The following is a 23,679-nucleotide window of genomic DNA, read 5'->3' as shown; positions in this document are numbered from 1 at the left end:
CTTAGGATTATAGCTAACTTGGGGTACTTGGGGGAGCATCTATCATGAATTCACACTGGCAGTTGCTGAAATGTCTACATTGCTGGCCAGCCTTACATTTCACTGCTGAGCAATTTTGACTCTCCCTCTCTCAATGCAAGGCTGCTTTAGGTCTGGCTCCCTCTCTTCTGGTGCATGGGAATCATAAGGGTTTTGCTGATTCCATGACACCTTGGTCCATAGGGGCAGTACCAGAGGGCTATCTAAACTCTATCTCTGGTGCAGCCTTTAGTAGAAAAGAGTTAAACATAGGGCTCACCCCAAAACATAGGGTTTACCCAAAAAGTTAAACATAGGGTTACCACATGACCCAGCACTTCCACTCCTAGGCATATACCCCAAAGAACCAGTAACATATAACCACACAAAAACTGGTACATGCCTGTTCATAGAAGCATGATTTCTAATAACCCCAAAATGAAAACAACACAATGCCCATTAGCTGATAAATAGATAAACAAAGTATGTCATATCCATACAAAGAATTTAGCCATAAAAAGGAAAGAAGTACAGATATATACTATATCATAGATATGAACCTTGAAAACAAAAGGAATCAGACATAATGGCCATATACTGCATAAACCCCTTTGTTTGGAATGTCCAGAAGAGGCAAATCTGTAGACCAGAGACTAGAGGCGGGGGAGAATTGGGAGGGACCACTCATGGGTACAACAGGTATGAGCTTTCTTTTAGAGGGTGAGGAATGGAAATGTTCTGGAATTAGATAGTGGTGATGATTGTAAAACATTGTGAATATACTAAAAACCACTGATTGTACACTTTAAGATGGTGAATTTTACGTTACGTGAATTAAATTTCAATTTTGAGGATTGAAAAAAAAAAACCCCAAGATCTTTCTGGACACCCTTTACAACTATATCTTCTCCAAGATCTTGTTGCCCCCTAGAGTTCTACCTGGGAAGGGGGCAAGGACTCACAATGCTCTCAGATCCCCTAAACCTATAGGGAGAGTGGCTCTAGTACCTTTGAGGAGTGGGAGGCAGGGCACAGGGTTCCCCTTTCTTAGGGACCTGCTACATCTTTCCACTACTTGCTTCACAGGTGGCATCTCACCACTCCCGCTCACCCTCACCACTCACCACTCTGAGCGCCTTCTTCACGCGGTCTCCTCAGTCTGCTGCCTAGAGGCTGAATCCTCTCTGCTCCTTTCCAAGGGCTGGGCTTTGAAAACCCATAAGCCAAATGTAACTCTTTCTCTTCCTTTGTAATTCCTCTGTGTCTTCCTTCCCTGAGGCAATGTACTGTCAAAGCAGACTCAGTGAGGGAAGGACAGAGGAGCATAGGAAAATATGGAGGTGGCTTGGAAGTATTTAAAATGGTTAATATTTAAAAATATTGTTCTACTACCATATGCAGCTCAGTCTTCTACTTTGGGCAGGGACCCCTTTCCTGGATGTAGGAGGGAAGGTCTCAGAGGTTTCACAAGGCAGGAGATTTGGCTGCTAGACTCCTTTTCCCATGACTCACTGGGAAAACTCCCAGATTATCATTAGAAGAAGATGGAGTGCGTTGTTAGAGGACTGGCCCTGGGCAGAGGCAACATGAAAAGGGACCTTTTCATGCCCCCAGAATCACCCCATTGAGGGAGCTGTTTATTCTCTTCCCACCTCTGCTGCAAGCCTTTCTTCCTCAACCTGTTCCCCTCCTACAGGCGTCGCCTTGGTGCCCCAAGTTCTGCCTGGGACTGTCACTGCTCTGTTTGTATCTGAGGATGTAATGGGGAAGGGCATTAGACTTGATCTTTAAGTCCCCTGGATGGTTCTGATACCTACAAACTGAGTAGCTTTGGGCAAATTACTTAACAAGACTCAGTTTTCACATCTATAAATGGTGATATGATTCCTTAGCTTATACAGCCTCTCCAGTCTAGACATTAATGATTATTAGAATTATTAAGTATACATACTACTAAGCACAGTATGTGGCACATAGCAGGAGCTCATTAAATGTCTATCACATTGATTATTATTACTAGGTTGCAGTCTTGAGCTAGTCATTTGCCTTCTCTGAGCTTGTTTCCTCATCTGTAAAACGGGGCTAATATTACCTCCCTCATAGGACTATTTGAAGCATCTGGCATCCAGTAGGTATTAAATGAACCTTAATGGAGCTTTTTCCAGCAACTTCTGATCCAGTTGTTTTCTCCAGCAACTTCTGATCCTTCCTCATCAGAGCCCAAAAGGAGAGGTGCTTTGTCCCAATTATGAGCACACAGCTCTGCATCTGTCAAACTGCTAACTCTTTCTCCCTGGAGGCCCAAAGTCTCATGTGTTTTCCTAGTAGGTGCAGAAATGGAAGAATGGACTGGTGTGTGTGAGTCCTTTCTGCTGTGGATGGCAGCAAGACCTCCTCATTACTGGAATGAGTTCTTGCCTTTGTTGCTCTTTCCCACATGGATACAGGCTTCATCTGGCCTTGGCTTTGTTGGTCCACAGGTGTGTGGTCTCCAGTGAGGAATTCAGCTTCTCCAGACCTCGGTTTCCTTGTCTGTAGAATAGAGATGATGATACTGTTTGCCTCATACATCTTACAGGCTTGTTGCTTGAAACTAATGGAATGATGGATGTGAAACTACTGTGAGCTCTGTAACATGCTGTAAGGGATTATTCTTCTGGGCTACCTGACTACCTAAAGTTTTGCCAATGCTTTGGAAACATGAATGTCTCCCAGAGGCAGCTCACTGGGGACTCATGTCAGTAGGAATTAGAGCAAAGTATGTGGGAATAAGACTTAGAAACAAACATCAAGGAAGGGAAATGGGGGAACCGGGGCAAATGTGAAAGAGGAGATGGGAAGAACCAAAAACAGATTATTTTCCTGTTTTACAGACTTGTTTGCAGTTTTGCCTTGGGCTGACCTGACCCCTAGGCTGTAACCCTCCCTCTGGGAGTCCTCCTTAGGATCTCGTTATGAGTTTACTGAAGATGAGAGGCGTGGGGAGGGTGGAGGTATCTGTGAAAGGACATAAATGTCCCATCATAGGTCTGACATCACACCCTCAAGGGCTCTGCGGGCATAGTTCCCCCTGGGGGACCATCTACAGGGGACAAATAGACCTGGATCATTTCTGATTCCATTCCCTAAGTCTTGAGAGCAGATTTTTGTGCCTAGTCTGGTGCTGAAGGTTATAAAGAAGCCTAAAATCTCATCCCAGCTCTCAAGGGTACTCACAATCTCATTAGGAAGATGGGAATATGGGAAAACTATTACACAAACCAAAAACCAGAAACAACCCGCTTGTGAATACCTGCCAAAATGTGCGTGTGGGATGTCTATTGCTATAATACCTCAGAGGAGAGAAATAGTCCTAGCCAGCACGGCTAAAGAAGGAAGTAGAGAATCCATGTTTGAAAATAGTGGAAACTAAATTTGAATGGTGTTATAGGTCATATCCCTAAATGTAGACCTCGAAATAAAGATTGATGTGCAAGTGACTTACAAAGGAAGTGCTTCAAGGAGACAGAGGTAAGGGACTAGTGGGGCAGGACAAGGTGAGAAGAACATCAAGTAGGGGTGCAATTTCAGGTGGCATCCCAGCCTCAGCCTGACCCCTCAGGCAGCTCTGGAGCATAAATTGCACAAAACAGTTTGTCAACCACTAGGCAAGGGTGGATGACATGGTCCCTGTCCATCAGTCATTGGCTATATAGGTTGCTGCAGGGTAGAAAGAGACTCCGCTGGTCTCTGGTCCTCTGCATGATGATGTGGGAAGTAGCCAAGCCCAATAAGGTTGCAGGTGCCAGCAGTCAGAAACAAGGCAGCCAGAAGCTGTGGTTTGGTGCATGAAAGTGGTGAGAGCGCTCTGGGAAGGGCAGCAACAGACTTCACTACAGATAGGAGAGGTGGGGTGAGAGTATGGGGTGTCTTCATCTCCAGAGTTAGAAGTCTGGACTTGGTCCTCTGTTCACCATAAGCCCTTATGAATTCCTTAGGAGGTGAAATGGGGGAACTGGGGCAAGGAAGGGAAATGGGGGAACTGGGGCCAATGTGAAAGAGGAGATGGGAAAAATAAAAAACAGATTATTTTCCTGTTTTACAGACTTGTTTGCAGTTTTGCCTTGGGCTGACCTGACCCCTAGGCTGTAACCCTCCCTCTGGGAGTCCTCCTTAGGATCTCGTTATGAGTTTACTGAAGATGAGAGGCGCGGGGAGGTGGGCACATGGAAAAGAGAAAGATGAAACCAACAGTGGTATTCAAGAGAAAGATGAAACCAACAGTGGTATTCAAGGGGACTGGAGGTGGTGGAGGCTGGAGGCAAGTCAGGCCAGGCATGCCCTTCCTGTTAGGGCCTTTGTGCTGGCTGTTCCAGTTGCCTGTTATTTTATTCCCTGTGACTCTGATTGGCTCCCTCCCTTACCTCCTTCAGGTTTTGGCTCAGATTTCACTTTTGCATCAAAGCCTTCCCTGACTCCTCCACTGAACTCTACATTGTGTTTTTTCTTTATTCACCATCCTAAGCTCCTTTGTCCAGCCTTTTCCTGATCAGCAGCCATTGTATTTTACACCATACTTGTTTATGATGCCCATTGTTAATTGTCTCTTGTCCTTAGAATGTGAGCTCCGTGTGGGCAGGATCTCTGTTTTCCTCACCGATTCATCCGGAGTGGGTCAGGAGTGCCTGGTCCATGGCAGGCATGCAGCAAACATTCTGTATAATGAATCACTGTGATCAGAGGTGGGATGGAGGCTGTCCCAGAAGGAACCAGATTGGAAGGCCAGATCTCAGAGACCTTATACAGAATAACAGGGATGGATGGTTCAACACAGGGGCTGAATTGCAGGAGAGCACAAGAAAGATTATGAAGATCTGGACAAAGGAAGGTAGAATGATGCTGTGTCCTTGTTGAGTAGCTGTGCCCAGGTAGTTGGTGTGGTGGCATGGAGGGGACAGAATTCCGGGTGGAGCAGCATGTTGAAGGGATATACAATACAGTGAGGTTCTAGGGAGCAAATTTTCCCTTGAGGGTGCCGTGGGGTGTGGGAGGAGAAAGTAGCTGCTTTGGATCCTTTTGGGCCCCAGTCTTCTGCCTCTGCAGGGAAAGCCAGGTGCTTTGATAGGAGCGGGCGGAAGGCTTTTCCTGCTCCCCTGCCCATGGCCCCCTTCCTGCCAGCAGGGCTGCTGGGATAATGAGTGGTTTCCTGGTCTTTCCTCTGTACAAGCCTTTGCAAGCGTTCATTAGCCAAGCCTCCCCTGTCCCATTGAGGAACCTGGGAGGTCTCATTCACCCTGGACATGGCTGGGTAGCAGCATTGAGCACACGCTTTGGAAGGTAGTGCTGGTTAACACTCTCAGTGAGTGTGCATGAGTGTGGATGCAGGTGAGGACAGCCTGCTATCACGATGGCAATCCTTGCTTTTTTTTTTTTTTTTTCAATGAATCAAGGTCTCACTCTGTCACCCAGGTGGGAGTGCAGTGACGCGATCATGACTCACTGCTGCCTCAACCTCCCAGGCTCAAGTGATCCTCCTGCCTCAGCCTCCCATGTAGGTGGGACTACAGGCATGTACAACCACACCTGGCTAATTAAAAAATTTTTATTTTGTAAAGACAGGGTCCTGCTGTGTTGCCCAGGCTGGTCTTGAACTTCAGGCCTCAAGCAGTATTCTAGCCTTGGCCTCCCAGATTGCTGGGATTACAGGCATGAGTCACTGTGCCTGGTCAATCTTAGCCTTTGAGGGCTACCTGGCATTTGGAGACAGTTGGGTAAATCTGATGACTGGGGTCAGGGCAGCTGCAGCCTATTGGCTTGATTTGTTGTTGTCCTAATGAAAAACTAGCAAGGAGAGGCCTGGGCCAGGGTGGTCAGTTCAGTGGCTGCCTTAGACACTGTTCTCCCTTTCTAACCTGAAGCCAGGGTCTGGACAGGGAGGGGCACCCCAGGAAGAAGCTCAAGGAGCTGTATTTGCTTTGTTGAACACAGGCCTTCTTCTCTGTGGCTGGGGCCACGGACCTGCTCTGGTGTCCTGACATTTAGCAGGAAATGGCACCTAGGCACAGTTGGTAGTCTTTTAAGGCAGATGATGGACGTGCTGGTAGCTACAGGCATCCTCACAGAGGAAGTGGATGAGGGGGCTAGGGTAGAGAGGAGGATTAGGGCAGATGCCCTGTGCAAATTGGCTGGTGAGCACATGTGAGATGGTTCTTGGGGACCTTCTGCTATATAAGTGGGGAGATGTTGCGGGGCACCAAAGGCCTGCCAGAGCCTATGAACTTGAGGTGTTCTGTTACTCTGACTCTACATCTGTGGGCTAGGGAGAGATGGAGAAAGGCTGATGAATGGAACCTGGGACTGGGGTCTCCAGAGAACAGGACTCCCCTTGGGGACCTGGTTCTCATTTGACTCTCCTCTCTGAATGGTTATTCATATCTGACACCTTCCATTTTAGGGTTGGAGGAGAGTACTGAAGCACCTCTCACACATGACCTCTGTGGTGTTGCATCCTTCCTTCCATCTCTCCTATTCTCACTACAGGGGTCTTTGATGGCCTTTGGTTCCTGGTATCAGACACTGGCTCAAGACAATGCACTGTGCTAGAATCTGATTGGATTTACTCGGTTTGCGGTTGCACGAGACCTGGTTATCTCAAGGTAAGAGTCAATAAGTACATCTGATTAACTGATTTGACCTGGGGCACTTTGAGGGGTCCTGTTGTAATCTTGTTGTTTTCCTCTGCTTTTCTCATTTATTCCTCTTTTTTGCAACTTGAGAAGTAAAATAGCAGCCTACCAAGGTGAGGCCACGCTTGCAGGGATAACATTTGAGCCAAGGCTTCATAAGGGCTGCTGTAGGAGGGGAGAGCATCCTGGCACTTTCGTGGGCTACGTGGCAGACTGCAGTTGCAAGGATTAGCAGTGTGAGCCCTGATCCTGCTACCTCTTTGCTGTGTGACCCCAGACAACTTGCTTCACTTCTCTAAACCTGAGACCTGCCTCACAAAAATGAAGAGGAAGCATATATGCCTTTATGTTGGGTAACTGAAGAGTAATAGACTAATACTGATAATAGTAGTGGCTATCATCCCTTGAAGACCCTTGTGGTGCTTGGCACTTAACCTGTGTGATCTATAATTCTCATAAGCAGCCATCTAGGGGTACTTTTATTTCCATTTCATAAGTAAAGGGGCAATGGCATGGAGGTTTGCATCCCTTGAAACGTGCTCTTCTTTCTGTTTTGTGATTCTGTGTCTGTGGTAAAGGAGGCCTTCCCTGCCTAACATGTCCTGTTAGCTACTTTTGGAGCTACCAACAGGGGTGGGCCTAGACCGGGCCGTGGATACCTGGCTTCCTGGGACACCTCTGTGTCTCCTACCTCTCCCATCCCTGGAGGTTGCCATTCAAAAGAGTACTGTGGTTGCACCTTCTGCATTTGGGTGCCCTGTCACTCATCAGGATCAAGGCAAGTTCTCAGCAAAATTTAGAATTTGTCAAGATCTTTGGCCTGGTGCCTCATCCAAAGTGCTGTTTAAGAAGCTCTTTTTTGAGTTGAATTGGCACTGTGTCATCTCTCCTTTCAAACTAAGTTCTTTTTTTTTCCTGTTTGGGCTCCAGGAATTTTTTTCTCAGCTTTTCCCAGGACATCCTGGATATTTATTTTTGCTGTGCACTTTAACCTTGCAAAACATTTAGGGATCTCTAGCTTGTCATCTCAAGGGGGTATAGAAATTGGAGTTGTAGAAGAAATTAATAAAAATAAAGCTTGAAACTTTCCAGATGAACCTTGATTTGAATTAATAATTATTAATAATTATTTATATTTATATAACTATAAAATATATAATAAAGTATATAATAATATATAAATATGATATAATTATATAATATATAATTAATCAAGTATTAGAATAAATTAATTATTAATAATGAATGCCTTCTAATTATAACTTTAATTAGATATTAAAATAGCAGAGAGCAACTAGTTGACTACTTAAAAATGCTTCATAAAAGATGGGTAAGATATGGTAAAGTAGCTTTTATATTTTAATCATTTTCAAATGCAATGAATATAATTCTATTCCAGAGTCATAGAAACATGCCAATTTATTTGTAATTTACTTTGCTTTCTTTGAAAACAATGCTTTATTTCTCATATAGTCTTCAGAATAACCTTAATAATGCTTTTGATAGATTGTCTTGTGAAGTAGTTGACAAAAAGAAAATTGGCCAGGCGTGGTAGCTTGCCCCTGTAATCCCAGCACTTTGGGAGGCCAAGGCAGGCAGATCGCTTGAGGCCAGGAGTTTGAGACCAGCCTAGCCAAGATGGTGAAACCCCATCTCTACTAAAAATATAAAAATGAGCTGGGTGTTGTGGTGCGCATCTGTAATCCCAGCTACTGGGGCGGCTGAGGCATGAAAATCGCTTGAACCTGGGAGGCAGAGGTTGCAGTGAGCCGAGATCACACCACTGCACTCCAGCCTGGATGACAGAGAGAGACTTTGTCTAAAAAAAAGAAAATAAAAAGAAAATGCATCATTTATATGTAGAGAGAGACTCTGTCTAAAAAAAAAAAAAAAAAAAAGAAAAGAAAAAGAAAATGCATCACAAATCTACCAGAATACCCAGAAAGAAGGTATTTATAACAAGGTGACAAACGAAAACTATTTTCATAGAGAACCTATGTACAAATCTTATTGTTGAAATTTTTTCTAAAAAGTTATTAAAGACAATTGAATTAGAAATTATCAAAGCTGAAAATCACAATTAGCTTGAAATAAGAATATCAATTTATGTGAGAGAAGGTTGCTTTGTGTAACAAACAATTCAGACATCTCTAAGGGGCTGTAGTAAGAACTGCTTTTCACAATTTGCATCTGGCATTTTCCCTCTTCTGTCTGTGAGGATGGAGAAAAGCAGATGGGGTTGGGGGTCAGGACCAGAGAGGAGGGGGCAGTGCTTTGCCCATAGTTAACCTGAGCTGCTTCAGTATGAGTGGCCATGGAACTGATTTTGAAAAAGTTGTATAAAGAAAGCCCCTCGCACTCCACAAAAAGATTTTGTTTGGTCTTTATTTATACTGAATTTGTTTCTAACTTTCCAAGAAAGGAGACAAATGAAATATCTTAGAGGCAGCAGGGTAAATGAGCATCGGTTTTGGAGTCAGATTACTCAGTTCCACATCCTTAGAATGGATCTCAGAATACTCTCCCTGTATATTCTTCAGTAAGTAAAGATGATATATGCAAAGCACTGGGCCCACTGTAGATTCTTTTAAAATTACTGCTGGGATTTGTATGAATGATGTTCTATCAGGAGGATGACTATGCTAGAAGAAGCACAGTCCAGATGGTTGAAGCGCATGCTGTGGAAGAGAGCAGACTCTTTTGTCTAAGTAACTCCACTAGTTCAGGTTAGGACATTCATCACTTCATGATGCAGGACTGCAAGTACACCAGTGAATAGTTGTGTGTCAACATTTCAAAGCTAGTTGGCTCCAACGTATTTCTAGCTTGGAAATTTCCACTAATTGAAGCCTTGCTTTGTACAAAATGCAGTGTGGAGGTTGGAAACTGAAGAAATTACCTGGCTTGATACCAGGTCTTTTTAATGGCCGCATCTTCGGGCTCTGTTTCTTGGTCTGACTTGGCCACAGGAGAAAACAAATGTCTGTGGTGTCATGAGCCTTGCTCTGGCTGTCAGAGTCCCCTAGGAGGGAAGCTAATTTTCTACACGTTAAGGAGCATGTGAAGCTCAAAAGGCCACATCACAGAGCTTTCTCTTGAATGAATTTGTGGAATGAAAGCCATCCTGTAGTTTTAATACATAGGCCTCAAATGTGGGGACCGCATACCAGGAGACATTTTTTTAGCAGCTGGTGCCAACCTGAAGCATGACACACCAAAGAACTAAGGGGCTCCAGCTGCTCAGGGCCAGGCCAGACTAACCACACTGCCCTGGAGACACAGGAAGACCAACGAGTCCCTTCTGTCTGCCGTCAAGATGCCCTATGGGCTTCCTGAAACTCAAACACCATTTGATTAGTAGGAGAAGTGGGGAGAAACACCTTTGGTAGGAAATTCGACTTTGTCTTTTTAAAAAATCTTTTAGGCTCAAGGGTACATGTTCAGGTTTGTTATATGGACAAATTGTGTGTCACGGGGGTTTGAGGCACAGATTATTTTGTCATCCAAGTAAATAAGCACAGAACCAGAGAGGTAGTTTTTCAGTCCTCACCCTCCTCCCATGCTCCACTCTCAAGTAGGCCCTGTTTTCTGTTGTTCCCTTCTTTGTGTCCATATGTACTCAACTTTATTTATTTTTGTTTCTTTTTAACAGCTGAGAATTTTAATTTTTCAAAATTATTAATTGATGTCAATTAATTTGCAATATTGAAAGACTAGGACATTCAGGGGTGTGGTTAAAAAAAACAAAATTAAAATATAATGAACCCTGAAAAGCTGAACTCCAACTTGTACATTGTGTTAGTTGCCTTCCTCTTTATTTCAGAAAATCATCTCATGTTCCAGGATACTCTAACTATTCACACTTGTTTTGTTCCATACTTTTGTTTTTTTTTTCTTTTAACTTTTATTTTAGGTTCAGAGAGTACATGTGGAGATTTGTAACATGGGCAAACTGTATGTCACTGGGGTTTGGTGTACAAATGATTTCTTCATGCCCAGGTAGTGAGCATAGTAACTGATTAGTAGTTTTTCAACCCTTACCCTCCTCCCACCCTCCTTCGTCAAGTAGGCCCTGGTGTCTATTGTTCCCCTCTTTGTGTCCATGTGTACTCAGTGTTTAGCTCCCACTTATAAGTGAGAACATGTGGTATTTGGTTTTCTATTCCTACATTAATTAGCTTAGGATAATGGACTCCAGCTGCATCTATGTTGTTGAAAAGGACATGATTTTGTGTTTTTTTATGGCTGTGTAGTATTCCATGGTGTATACATACCACATTTTCTTTATCCAGTCCGTCATTGGTGGGCATCTAGGTTGATTCCATGTCTTTGCTATTGCAAATAACACTGTGATAAACATATGAATGCATTTTTTTGGTAGAATGATTTATCTTCCTTTGGGTATATGCCCAGTAGTGGGATTGCTGGGTCAAATAATTCTGCTCTAAGTTCTTTGAGAAATTTCCAAACTGCTTTCCCCAGTGACTGAACTAATTTACATTTCTAGTGTCAGCATATAAGTATTCCCTTTTCTCCACAACCTCGCCAACATGTTATTTTTTGACTTTTTTTTTTTTTTTTTTTTTTTTTTTTTTTTGAGACGGAGTCTCGCTCTGTCGCCCAGGCTGGAGTGCAGTGGCCGGTTTTCAGCTCACTGCAAGCTCCGCCTCCCCGGTTCATGCCATTCTCCTGCCTCAGCCTCCCGAGCAGCTGGGACTACAGGTGCCCGCCACCTTGCCCGGCTAGTTTTTTTGTATTTTTCAGTAGAGATGGAGTTTCACCGGGTTAGCCAGGATGGTCTCGATCTCCTGACCTCGTGATCCGCCTGTCTCGGCCTCCCAAAGTGCTGGGATTACAGGCTTGAGCCACCGCGCCCGGCCTATTTTTTGACTTTTTAATAATAACCATTCTGACTGGTGTGAGATGGTATCTCATTGTGGTTTTGATTTGCATTTCTCTAATGACTAGTGATGTTGAGCATTTTTTAATATGCTTGTTGGCTGCATGTATGTCTTCTTTTGAGCAGTGTCTGTTCATGTCCTTTGCCCATTTTTAAATAGGGTTGTTTTTCACTTATTGATTTGTTTAAATTCCTTATAGATTCTGAATATTAGACCTTTGCTGAATGCATAGTTTATGAATATTTTCTCATTTTGTAGGTTGTCTGTTTATTGATGTTTTCTTTTGCTGTGCAGAAGCTCTTTAGTGTATTTTAAAATTTTGTTTATTTTTATTTTTTGCCATTGCCCAGGTTGGAGTGCAGTAGTGTGATCATAGGTCACTGCAGCCTCAATGTTCCAGCATCAAGAAATCCTCCCACCTCAGTCTATGGAATAGCTGGGACTATAGGCATGTGCCACTACATCCAGCTGATTATTTATTTATTTATTTATTTATTTATTTTTATTCTTAATAGAGACAAGGTCTCACTATGTTTCCTAGGCTGTTCTCAAACTCCTGAGCTTAAGCGATCCTCCTGCCTCGGCCTCCCAAAGTGCTGGGATTACAGGCATGAACCACTGCATCCAGCCAGAAGCTCTTTAGTTTAATTAGGTCCTACTTATCTATTTTTGTTTTTGTTGCAGTTGCTTTTGGAGACTTCGTTATGAAATCTTTGCCAAGGCCTATGTTCAGAATGGTATTTCCTAGGTTTTCTATTAGAGTTTTTATAGTTTTAGGTTTTACATGTAAGTCTTTAATTCATTTTGAGTTGATTTTTGTATGTGGTGAAAGGAAGGGATCTAGTTTCAATCTTCTGCTTATGGCTAGCCAGTTATCCCAGCATCATTCATTGAATAGGAGTCCTTCCCCATCGCTTGTTATTGTCAACTTTGTGGAAAATCAGATGGTTGTAGGCATGTGGCTTTATTTCTGGGTTCATTAACCTGTTCCATTAGTCTATGTATCTGTTTTTGTACCAGTACCATGCTATTTTCATTACTGTAGCCTTGTAGTGTAGTTTGAAGCTGGGTAACCTGATACCTCAGGTAATGTGATGCATTTGTTCTTTTTGCTTAGGATTACTTTGGGTATTTGGGCTCCTTTTTGTTCCATATGAATTTTAGAATAGTTTCTTATAATTCTGTGAAAAATGACATTGGTAGTTCAATAGAAATAGCATTGAATTTGTAAATTGCTTTGAGCAGTATGGCCATTATAATGATATTGATTCTTCCTGTATATGAGCATAAAATATTTTTTCCATTTGTTTGTGTTGTCTCTGATTTCTTTCAGCAGTGTTGTATAGTTCTTATTGTAGTGATCTTTCACCTCCCTGGTTAGCTGTATTACTAGATATTTTATTCTTTTTGTGGCTATTGTGAGTGGGATTACATTCTTGATTTGACTCTCAGCTTGGATGTTATTGGTGTATAGAAATAATACTGATTTTTGTACATTGATTTCTTATTCTGAAACTTTACTGAAATTGTTTATCAGTTTTAGGACCTTTTGGGCAGATACTAGGGGGTTTTCTAGGTATAGAATCGTATCGTCTGCAAAGAGAGATAGTCCGACTTCCACTCTTTCTATTTGGATGCCTTTTATTTCTTTCTCTTGCCCGATCGCTCTGGCTAGGATTTCCAGTACTAAATTGAATAGGAGTGGTAAGAGTGGGCATCCTTATCTTGTTCCAGTTCTCAAGGGGAATGCATCCAGCTTTTGCCCATTCAGTGAGATGTTGGGTTTGTTCTAGGGGGCTCTCATTATTTTGAAGTATGTTCCTTTGATACCTAGTTTGTTGAGCTACTAGCTCATGAAGAGAAGTTGAATATATATATATATTTAACATGAAGGGATATTGAATATTATCAAAAGCCTTTTCTGTGTCTATTGAGATGATCATGTGGGTTTTGTTTTTAGTTCTGTTTATGTGATGAATCACATTTATTGATTTATATATGTTGAACCAACCTTGAATCCCAGGAATAAATCCTACTTGATCATGGTGAATTATCTTTTTGTTGTGCTGCTGGATTCAGTTTGGCAGCATTTTGTTGAGATTTTTGTGCCTATGTTCATCAGGGATATTGGCCTGAAGTTTTCTTTTTTCATTGTTTCTCTGACAGATTTTGGTATCAGAATGATGCTGGCCTCATAGAATGAGTTAGGGGAGGAGTTTCTTCTCAGTTTTTGGGAATAATTTCAGTAGGATTGGTACCAGCTCCTTCATTGTATTTCTGGTAGAATTTGGCTGTGAATCTATCTGGTCCAGGGGTTTTTCTGGTTGGTAGGTTTTTATTACTGATTTAGTCTTGGAACTCATTATGGTCTGTTCACGACTTCAATTTCTTCCTGGTTCAGTCTTGGAAGGTTGTATGTTTCCAGGAATTCACCCATTTCTTTTAGGTTTTCTAGTTTGTATATATAGAATTATTCACAGTAGTCTCCGATGGTTTTTTAATATTGGTGGGGGGTTGATGGTAAGTCACCTTTGTCATTTCTGACTGTTTTTATTTGGATCTTCTCTCTTTCTTTTTCTTTTTTTCTTTTTTGAGATGGAGTCTCACTCTGTCTCCCAGGCTGGAGTGCAATGGTGCGATGTCAGCTCACTGCAACCTCTGCCTCCCAGGTTCAAGCGATTCTCCTGCCTCAGCCTCCTGAGTAGCTGGGATTACAGGCATCTGCCACCATGCCTGGCTAATTTTTTGTATTTTTAATAGAGATGTGGTTTCCCCATGTTGGCCAGGCTGGCCTTGAACTCCTAACCTCACGTGATCCACCCGCCTTGGCCTCCCAAAGTGCTGGGATTACAGATGTGGACCACCGTGCCTGGCCCGAGGTAGATTTGTATAGATTTTTGCATCTCAATTTCATTCAGTTCAGTTCTGATTTTGGTTATTTTGTTCTGCTGGCTTTGGGGTTGGTTTGGTCTTGTTTTTCTAGTTCATCTAGGTATGTTAGGTTGTTAATTTGAGATCTTCTAATTTCTTGATGTAGGCATTTAGCACTATAAACTTTCTTCTTGTCACTGCTTTAGATGTGTCCCAGAAAGTCTGGTATGTTGTATCTTTGTTTTCATTAGTTTCAAATAACTTTTTGATTTCTGCCTTAATTTATTTCTTTACCCAGTGGTCAATGATGAGCAGGTTGTTTAATTTGCATGTAATCATATGGTTTTGAGAGATGTCCTTGATACTGATTTCTATTTTTGTTGCACTGTAGTCTAAGACGGTAGTTGGCATTATTATTTTCTTTCTCTTTTTTTGGAGGAAATTCAACTTTGAATTGATTCAGTTTTTTCCCTTAAAAAGCTGAGATACTCCAAACGAAAAAAAAATTTTTTTGAGACAGGTTATTGCTCTGTCTCCCAGGCTGGAGTACAGTGATATGATCATGCCTAACTGCAGCCTTGGATTCCTGGGCTCAGCTGATCCTCCCACCTCAGCCTCCTGAGCAGCTGGGACAATAGGCATGTACCATCATGCCTGGCTAATTAATTTTTTTTTTTTTGGTAGAGATGGGGTCTTGCTATGTTGCCCAGGCCAGTCTTGAACTCCTGAGCTCAAGTGATCCTCCTACCTCAGCCTCCCAAAATGCTGGTATTACAAGTATGAGCAACTGAGCCTGGCTGAAAAACTGTTTTAAGTCAGGAGGGTCTTAAGCAACTTTAAACAGCATGTTTAAGCACCCCTCCTCCTACTGCCCAGAGGGATTTAGGGCTCAATAATAAAACTAAATTTGGCTTTAAGAAAGGTATACATAAAACCTTTTTTTACACATCTGAGCCATATGTATAATTTTTGTATTTCTACATATATCAAATAATAAATATAAAAGATACAAAAGGATGAGCAGGGTGAAAACAAAATAATCCAACATAGTTAAGATGAATCAAAAAGTGGGTACACTATATGCCATAAATGTCTTCTCAGTTATGAAGTGGGCTTCAGTTTTGGTTCTGAACTTCTTTGCAGCTAGAATAAGAAGAGAACACAATTAGTCACAGGTGTCACATTTTTATGAGGTGAAAGAAAAATAGTTGCTCTGAAGAAGGTTTCCAGACACTGAAGATGGGGAGACCATGAGGTGCTTAGTGATGCAGTAGGCAAATAACACCTGTGAGAAACAATGTGATGGGAATTTGTTAATTTTTTCAAGAAATATTTATAGAATGCGCACATTATGCTTATCATGCAGGTACTGGGAATGTGCAATGGACTGATGTTTATGCCCTCCCGACAGATTAATATGTTGAAATCTAACCCCCAACTGCAAGGTTTGAGCCGAGACCTCTGGGGATATCTGATAGGGTCTGCCAAAAGGAGAAACTTGAGCTGGTTCCTGGAGGATCAGGGACAACCATGATAACAAAAGCAAACTTTTGTTTGGTGCTTACTTCGTCTATTCTAGGAACTATTCTAAACACTTTACCATCAAATGTGTTGGTTAGCTTATTTTAATATTCACAACAGCTCTGTGAAGCAGGTAGCACTATTACAGCCCCCGTTCTACAGATGAGGAAACTGAGACACAGGTAAGTCTGGCATCGTGCTGTGGATTGCCTAGCTGGTAAGCAATGGCAAGCAATGGAGGCCCCCTTCCACTCCTCCGTGAGGGACTGACTTCTACTCATCCTTCCAGTCTTCTCTGGGAGACCTTTCCTGATTCCCTTGATGAGGCTGAGTTTTCTGGTTGCGTGTTCTAACAGCATGCTGTACTTGCCCTGCTTAGAACTTACTACATTGTATGATTACAAGTTTATCTATGTACATTATTTATTCAATTTGTCAAATTATTTATAACTTACGGTGTTATTATTCTTACATATTATGTTATTTATAACATATAAATAAAAGTTATTTAAAGTCTGTTTCTCCCTGATAGACTGTAATCTCCATTAGGGCAGAAACTATGCATACATTTTCTCACTATTTGATCTTTTGTGCAAGAGTTTGGCACACATAAGGCACTCAATAAATATTTTGTAAGTGAATGGAGCCAGGATAGGGCTTGAGCTATAGGAAGAATTCATGGTAGAAACCTAAGGTGGCTGGGAATGAGAGTGGGCATGGGGTTTGGAGATATTTTAGGACAAACCTTCCACAAATCATACCGTCTATGTGGATTCCTCCTTAGGAATCCACATTGTTGTTTGCTTTAAAATAAGCTCTGACCAGAATTACCCACCCAGGAAAGTAAACTTTTGCCTTTCTGGGGCAGAGGCAAGAAAAAGGGAAGGAGAGTTGGAAGAGCTTTTACTTCTACGATTGCATTGGCCTACTGTATGTTTCCTGAACCAGTATAGCAGTGCAGAATATGCCAGGACACATTTTTATGTCTTAATTTTCTTTTCCTCCCGAGTCTCTAAGAGATAGAGGCATAGAGGATCTCATGCTGGGAGGTAGCTTGTGTTACATTTTCCTTTGTTCCCTGTTTCCCATTTTTGGAAGGCCCCTCACAGTTTGGGGCAGGAGAGGGTGAAGGGTGGCTCCCACTGTCTGTCTTGCTGCAGGGTTGGCGGGGATGGGAACTGGTTTTAGTCTTTTGACATCATGTCACTCTTCCTCTGTATCCTAGGCTGCTGTCTCCCAGTTTTCTATTTCCAGGGGAGGATGGTGGCTGAGTCTATATTTGATGGGATTTTCTGCTTCTCTTTGTCACATTTGACTCAGTGAAGGTGAGTTAATTAGACACATTTAAGAGTCTGGCAACTGGTAACTGGAGTTTTGTGGCCTTTGCTACTTCTGTACCCCGGAGGCTGTCAGGAATAATGTGGCTGTTTTCAGCTCAACTCCTCCTACCATTTGTATGATGAGGAACTCAGCTTTTCCCAGGAAGAAGAACTGGCTAAGGAAAGAGTTTACTGTATGGTCCCTTACCTTGAATGCTCCCACTAGTTTTATGAATCAAATTCATTTATTTGTTCATTGAGTAGACGTTTAGTGAGTGCCTTCTGGGTGCCTAGGTCTATGATAACAAGCACTTATAAAGAAAGTAAAAAGGGGTTACATGAAAATCATGGACAGTCATTACCAAAGCAGTTGAGAGGACATAGAGATTAAATATTTTTAGAGTAATCAGAATAGACTTTATAAGAGAGGTGGAGTTTTAGTGGGACTTCTAAATATGGATAGGAATTTGATGAGGGGTAAAGTTGGGTGGAAGGGGACATGCTAGAATTCTAGAATTCTAAGTGGAGGTGATTGTGTGAGCAAAGACCAGAAGAAAGACCTATTTGGGGTCTGGCAAATGAATCAATATTACTGTAGCAAAGAGTTCATATAGTATTTGTGGTGGTAGGGAGATGTGTTTAGAGATGAATGCTGGAGTTAAAGAGTAGGAGCACTTTGGAGGTTATGTGGGGAGCCATCAAAGGTTTTACAGCAGGGATGAAATAGAATAAAACTTAAAATTCAGGAAGCATCTTCGAAAATAATTATCTTCTGGAAGATAAATTAAAGGGAGGAGAAATTGAAAGCAAGGAGACCAGTTCAATTCAAGCCCATAATATTAGCTAACACTTAAATAATGTTTACTGTGTAACAGGTACTGTTCTATGCACTTCACCTATGTTAAATCATTTAATCTTCACAATAACCCTCTGATATTGATACTGTAATAATTCCTGTGCTACAGTAAAAAAAATGAATGCATAATGAGGTTAAGTGACTTGTCCAAGATCATATAGCCAATGAACAAATACAATGAGCTAGTATTTGTACTCAGGCAGTCTGGCTCCAGCATTCCATACTCTTAATAATACACTATCCATTCTCTTTGTATTTATTGAAACCTAACAACGTGCAGGAGCTGCTAGCAACATATAAACAAATAAAATGCACATAATTTTGTCCTTCATCACTTAGTTAATGGGAAATTATTTTGGTAATTTAGATGACCATTAAGATTTTCACTATAGTGATGGTAATAGAAATGGATAAAAAGGGAATAATTGATAGAACTTAGTGCTAGACTTGTTGTGGGATTTGAGACCACTTACAATTTGAAATCTTGGGCTGATCCTTCCTTCAATTTACTTATTTGTGATATAGGTATAATAATAATGATAGAGATCTGGCTTCCGGCCAAGATGGATCAAAAAGGAACATATTGAATTTCCCACATGAAATAACCAAAAATCGCACACAGTATATGAGATAAGAGTTTGCAAGATCTTGAACATCAGGCAAAAAAGGACAGTAATCTTTGAGCGATGGCAAGAACATGAGGTGAACTCTATGATTCCCTTACTTTACTGTCTTGAGAGAGATTTCAGGCTGCATTGCGGGGAATAGAAACCCAGGTAGATTCCAGCAGACTCCCTGAATTGAGGAGACAAAGCTGAGAGCCCAGGGAGACCAAAGAGATTAGAGTTTACAGGACAAAGTGACAGACAGGAGAGACTTGTACACAGAGAGAACTCTAGAGATTTGGAAAGGATTCCTTTTAAGTATTCAGCTGAGTACTTATAAGTGCATGTATGTGAGGAAACTACCCAAGGCTGGGGAAATAACTGCCTGAAAGGATTAGAGGTAACAGTGCCCAGAATTCACACAGGGACAAAAACAGTGCCTATTCTCAATAGGCTGACTGGAAACCTCGAGATTCAAGGACACTTGGTAGAGTACAAAGAAAGGTCTTCAGTAGTGGGGAAAAAGTATGTCTAGAGCAAACATCACTCTGGTTCTGCAAAACAAATTTTAAAAGCAAGACACAAAAGGACTGAAGTGTTTCCAGGTAATTACGTCTCAGAACAAGGCTCACAAATATTTATGGGAAAACAATTGCCAGCATCCAATAAAGTAAAATTCACAATGTCTACCATCTAGTCAAAAATTACCAGGCATGCAAAGAAGCAGGAAAATACATCCATAATGAGGACATAAGTCAATCAGAATTGAGGTAAATGTAAGAATTAGCAGACAATGACATTAAAATCATTATTATAACTGTATTAAATATGTTCAAAAAGTTAAGTAGAGACATGAGAAATAAACAGAGGCCAAGTCCAGCTTCTAAAAATGAAAACTACAATGTGTGAGATGAAAAATACATTGGATGAGATGAATGGTAGGTTAGACTCTGCAAAAGGAAAGTTTAGTGAACTTAAAATCATAAAAATATGCAAAGTAAGACAAAGGAAAAGGAATCTGTTTAAAAAAAGAACAGAGCGTTAGTAAGCTGTGGAACAACTTCAAGCAGCCTAGTATACATGCAATTGAAATCCACAAAGGAAGAGACAGGAAAGAAAAATAATTTGAAGAAACAATGGCTGAAAATTTCCAAATGTAATGAAAACCATAAATCTACAAAATCAAGAAGCTTACAAACCACAAGCAAAATAAACCTGAAGAAAACTATACCAAGGCACATCATAATCAAATTGCATAATCAAGGCATATCAAATCAAAACCACTACGTTTTAGTCTGTTTGAGCTGCCTTAATAAGATATCACAAACTGGGTAGCTTATAAATAACGTTTATTTCTTGCAATTTGGTAGGCTGGTAAACCTGAGATCAAGGCAGATTTGGTGTCTGGTGAGGCCCCACTTTCTGGCTTATAGACAGTGCCCTTTTCATTGTGTCCTCACTTGATGGAAAGGGCTAGCTAGCTCTCTGGGATCTCTTTTATAAGAGGGCTAATCCCAATCATAAGGGCTCTACCCTTATGATATAATCACCTCCTAAAGGCCTCACCTTCTAATATCACATTCATGATTAGCTATGAATTAACATATGAATTTGCGGGGGACAGAACCGTTTAGATCATAGCACATGATAAAGAGAAAATCTTAAAAGCAGCCAGAGAAAAAGCCACATTATGGATAGAGGAACAGAGATAAGGATGACAGCAGATTTCTTTTAGAAGCAATGCAAATGAGAAGGCAGTGGCAACATCTTTAAAATACTGGGAAAGTAGACTGTTATTATATATATATATCTACATATATCATAAGGTAAATATATTTAATATATATTTAAATATAATATGTATTTGATATATATACTATAAATCCTAAATCAACCATTAAAATAGCAAAGAGTTCTAGGTAATAAGCCAATAATGGAAATAAAATAGAACAATACAAAATATCCAGTTTATCCAAAAGAAGGCAGAAAAAGAGGAAAAACCATATTAATAAAGACCACAGTTGAAAGAGACATTGTCAGATTGGATAAAACAAGACCCAACTATATCCTGCCTACAACAAACACACTGCAAATAATAAAGACACAAACTTTATAGTACTAAATGCTTATTTTGCAAAAGAAGAAACATTTCAAAGTGGTGACTTCAGCTTCCATCTTAAGAAATAAAAGAAAGAAGAGCAAAGTAAACCCAAAGTAAGTGCAAGAAAATAATAAAGATCAAAGCTAAAATCAATTACATAGAAGACAGAAAAGTCCTATAGCAAAACCAGACAAACGATATAATACGAAAAGAAAACTGCAAATCAACATCCCCCATGGACACAGTTGCAAAAATAATTTGTTTGCTGAAACAAAATTTCAGGAAACTGAATTCAAACAAATGGCAAATAAGCACATTAAAATACACTCATTATTGTTAGTTGTTAAGAAATGTAAATTAAAATCTTAACGAGGCACTACTACATGTCTATTAGGATAGCTAAAATTAAAAATACTGATAGTATGAAGTGTTAGTGAGGATGTGGAAGAAATGGAACTCTAAAACACTAGTAATAGGAATATAAAATGATAGAATTATGTTGGAAAACAGTTTAGCAGTTTTTTAAAAAATTTAAACATATACCTACAAAATGATAGAACCATTTTACCCAAAGTAATTTACCCAAGGGTAATGAAAGTATATGTCCATATAGGCCAGGTGCGGTGGCCCATGCCTATAATCCCAGCACTTTGGGAGGCCGAGGCGGGTGGATCACGAGGTCAGGAGTTCGAGACCAGCCTGGCCAAAATGGTGAAACCTCGTTTCTACTAAAAATACAAAAATTAGCCAGGCATGGTGGCGGGCATCTGTAATCCCAGCTACTCGAGAGGCTGAGGCAGGAGAATTGCTTGAACCCGGGAGGCGGAGGTTGCAGTGAGCTGAGATCGAGCCACTTGCACTCCAGCCTGGGCAACAAGAGTGAAACTCCATCTCAAAAAAAAAAAAAAAAAAATATGTCTATATAAAGACTTGTACACAAGTGTTCATAGAAGTATTTATAATAGCAAAAAATGAAACAACCCAAATATCCATTAACAGAAGCATGGATAAACAAACTCATATACCAATACAATGGAATACTATGCAGCAATAAAAAGGGATGAACTATTGATATGAGCTACAACATGGGATGGATCTCAAAATAAGTATGCTGAGTGAAAGAAGCCAGGCAAAAATGAGTATGTAATGTATGATTTCACTTATGTAAAATTCTAGGAAATTCACATTAATATATAGTGACAGAAAGCATATCAATGATTGCTTGGAGAAGATGAAGAAGTGGGGAGCGGTAAGGGAAAGATTGTCGAAGGATACATGCAAAGAAGTTTTTTTGGGAAAATGGATATGTTTGTTATCTTGATTTTGGTAATGTTTCGTATTGTACTCAATTCTACTTCAATAAAGCTGTTAACATAGTAATGAAAACTTCAGTGATTAGTGAGATGACACATGAAAACCCTTTATATGCTGTACAATACTATAGAATAGTTATTAATTCTATACAAGGAATTAATTACATATAACTGTGAGGTTGTAAGTTTATGAAACTAGAACTGTGGTGGTAGGATCAGCAGAAGTAAGAAAGGAATAGGAACTGGTTCGTAAAAGATTGTGAATTCTATTTTCCCAAATCTATGTAGGGAACATATAGGTAGAAACATATAGGTGAGAAAATCCAGGAGCTAGTTGAGAATGTGGAACTACAGCTGCAGAGAGGTGAATGCTACCATAACAGTGTGCACATGAGCATGGAGGTGAGAGCAGAAGGCAGGAGAGTAGATGAGATCTCTGGCCAGAAAGCATGGAGTAAGGGAAGAGAAGCCTGGAGACAGCCCCTGGGCTGGAACAATAACTAGGGAGGGGGCTATTTGGGATAGGGCAATTAGAGGTCATCCAAAATGGTGACCTTTGAGCTGAGCCAGCCATGTGAAGACAGGAGGAAAAGTGTTCCAGGCTGAGGAACAGCAATTGCAGAGGCCTTGAGATGAGAAAGACCTAAACTGTTCTTGGAACAGTTCAGGAGGGCAGTGTGGCTAGAGTTGGTAAGGGAGAGAAAGGTAGTGTGAGACTGGGTTTGGCTGGTAGGCTGTGGTGAGTTTAGATTTTATTTTCAGGACAATAGAAAGTTATCAATGGGTTTTTAGAAAGGTCAGTCTGGCTGCAGGCGAACAAGTGCTTGTGGAGTGGGGAGGAGTGGAAGCTGAGATCAGCTAAGAAGTTCTTTGAGTAGTTCAGGTGGGGCATCCAGTGACTTGGGCTAGGTTAATGGCAGTGGAGAGGAAGAATTTAAGGTAGAAAGAGCAGGATTTGATAAAACCCAATGTGTCTAGGAATCTTGTTGATGACCAAATCATTTGGGCCTTGAAATTTTAGAGTTGGAAGTGAGTTAGGGATGGCCTAATATTACTCCTTGACCAACCACCTTATTTTCCACTCTGCTCTGTACAAAGACCTTAGCAAATAGCAATAACGATCTTCTCTCAAACTTGTGTGGTCCTTTAAAGCTTTCCATGTGCTTCGTCATCAATGCTTCCTTTAAGGGCATGGCCTCACCCAACCTTTAGCTCAGCCCATTGCTCAGGTGCTCTGCTCCAGCCGATCTGGTCTTATCTTGCTAGTCAGGTGCAGGGAATGGTGGTTCCTGTGTTGTAAAGTGGGACTCACGTGGTAGGGGCAGAGGCGTAGGTGGTGGGATGAAGCTGGAGAAGTGACTCCACTCCAGAGACTGACTCTGAGTACACAGCCAGCCATCTTGTCTTAAGACAAGGCCAGGACAGCTGCCTCCTCTTCTGGTGACCTCCTCCCCACATTCCAGCCTGTTCAAATCAGACTGTGTTCACAGTCCATATTGTAATGTTTTC

General features: G+C 41.1%; 1 protein-coding gene across 12 annotated transcripts in view; it reads left to right on the top strand.

Moving 5' to 3' along the window:
• The window catches only part of CACNA1E (calcium voltage-gated channel subunit alpha1 E), a 498,649-nt gene that overhangs the window by 41,634 nt on the left and 433,336 nt on the right, over positions 1 to 23,679 (top strand). For 10 of the 12 annotated variants that reach the window (XM_021929889.2, XM_021929885.2, XM_021929894.2 and 7 more), the window contains one exon: positions 6,538 to 6,653. The exons of 1 other annotated variant lie outside the window; for it this stretch is intronic. The gene's annotated coding sequence lies outside the window, so the exon portion shown is untranslated. Of the gene's footprint in view, positions 1 to 5,653; positions 6,654 to 23,679 lie in introns of those variants that run through there. One more of the 12 variants, XM_021929869.2, reaches the window with a different exon arrangement.

Source organism: Papio anubis, chromosome 1 (genome assembly GCF_008728515.1).
Source record: "Papio anubis isolate 15944 chromosome 1, Panubis1.0, whole genome shotgun sequence".
In the NCBI taxonomy this organism is placed as follows: Eukaryota; Metazoa; Chordata; class Mammalia; order Primates; family Cercopithecidae; genus Papio; species Papio anubis.
Note: the sequence above shows the minus strand (reverse complement) of the source record. Positions and strands in the feature narration are given on the sequence as shown.